Source organism: Trematomus bernacchii, unplaced genomic scaffold, assembly GCF_902827165.1.
Source record: "Trematomus bernacchii unplaced genomic scaffold, fTreBer1.1, whole genome shotgun sequence".
Classification (NCBI taxonomy): domain Eukaryota; kingdom Metazoa; phylum Chordata; class Actinopteri; order Perciformes; family Nototheniidae; genus Trematomus; species Trematomus bernacchii.
In genome coordinates, this window is record NW_022988050.1 from 16,325,392 (window position 1) to 16,327,572 (window position 2,181).

The window sequence follows — 2,181 nt, forward strand, 5'->3', positions numbered from 1 at the left end:
CACCCACATCAGGAAGGACGGAACCCGGGCAGGGTAAAAAACTACAAGAAGAAACTCTAGAAAACCTCAGAAATCCCTAAAAAGTAGTCATCAAATTATGTATTCATCATGAGAAATGCTTCGTTACCCCTGTAAGCGTCAACATAAATGCATGTATGTTAAAATTAAGTACAAACAACGTGTAGAAACACCATAGTAGATGTACATGTGTGTTTATCGCCTTCCAGTGGTCACAAGTGAGAGCTGCAGTACAACATTGATCAAGCTAATAACGTCAAAACAAACATAAAAACATTCATACAAGTAGAGCGGGGAGAAGTAGGCCACTCAGATATTGTACTTGAGTAAAAGTAAAGTACCAGAGTGTAGGAATACTCTGTTACAGTAAAAGTCCTGCATTCAAAAGGTAACTCAATCAAAGTACTAGCATCAAAATATACCAAAAGTAAAAGTAGTCATTGTGCAGATTGGTCCATTTCAGAATAATAATATGATATGTTTTATAATTATTGATCATTAAAGTGTTCTCACAGCAGGTAAAGGTGCCAGTTTTAATGACTTTGTATACTGCAGGGTAGCTTGTGAATTTACTCCAAGTGTAACTAAAGTCTGATTTAAGACTTGATTATATTTCACATCATTAATCCAGATCTGCAAAGTAACTAAAGGTATTAAATAAATGTAGTGCAGTAAAGTTATAAGATCATAAACGCCTTCATAGTAAATGTTAGCTCAGTTCACAATGCATGGTAGAGGATCTGGTAGTAACTGAACTAAATACAACATTACATAAATAAAGACTGGCATTTTATGTAAAGGTATAAGTGAATAAAACCTATTATTTGGGTTTAAATAAGCAGAGTCTACCAGTGGAATGGACAGTGGAACTAGAGCCCTGTTTCTATGGGAGCAGTGCAACACAGGGATGAATCTAGAGTGGCAGAATGTTCCGGCCTCAGTCCAGCAGAGAGCAGCAGAAAGGGAGGACACACTTCACAGCAGAAAAACACTTTTTTATTCAACTTGTTTTGTTTTCTAGTAATGTATTGTGTTGGGGAAAGAATACATTTACTTTACCCACACTTATCACTCAAGTAAATTACTTTTCTCTTCAGTGACTCTACTAATATTAGAACAGTGAGATGTGCAGTTAACAGGAGATGCAATTGCTGGGTTTTTTCTTGAACAAAACGATTTAAAGGGGTAAATATTGCTCCATCTGTTGCCTGAATTGGATGTGCACCAAATGGACTGCATTTGAGATGTTTTTATGCACCACAGAAAACTTTATGAGGACTAAGAATTTGAAGTGATACTACATTTACCAAGAACAATGTGGTTCTCAGCAACAAAAAGTGACCTTTAACTCCCCCCTAAACCACACATTAGGACAAATGTAACACACCATGAATTAATTATTGATATTTAGTGATGTGGGTAGATGTACTTTTTTAAGTAAGATCCCCCTGCAGAACCTCGGGACAACCTAAGGCAGGCACAGCCGCGAGTACTTGGCCTAGTTGCCTCTGTTAAAATGGACAGTGTGCAACTCTTTGTCTCATGCTCTTTAACAAGAAGACAACACTCAAAGCAGTACAGAAAATGTCCAGAGACTTGTTTCTGGTACACATCAGCCCAGAAGGAAGTAAATGAGGCTACTAGGAGAATCCTGAGTCCCATTAAGTATTGATTCTGCACCGATCAGGTCAGGCAGATTCTCCTCAAAGCTGGACTGGTGTTGATATGTTACCAATGATTGAGACAAAACTAAATGAGATCATACAACACACAAGAAAGGGTCAAGTATGGAAGATGTGGAAATGGACATAAATATTTGTTGCAGCTTCCAGACGTTCTAACCAATTTTGAACGAACTGCAGGAATTTGTGTTGCTGTTTTGGCTTGTACTGTATATACAGTATGTTAGATATCAAATGCAGGATTTGTATTTTAGTTTTGTTATATTTTAGTATTGTTCTTTTTCTCAAGGTAAATACCTATGGTTTTCACTCCTAAACTTTAGTGGCATGTTCTGCTTAACATTGTTTATGTTTCAGGGTTTACTTGTTAATTGTCTATATCAATGAATGTGCCTATCATTGCAGACAGATTGCTAGATGTGCAACATAATAAACTCACCGATGGTTTTCTTGTCTGTCGATAGAAAAAAAGACGAAAGAG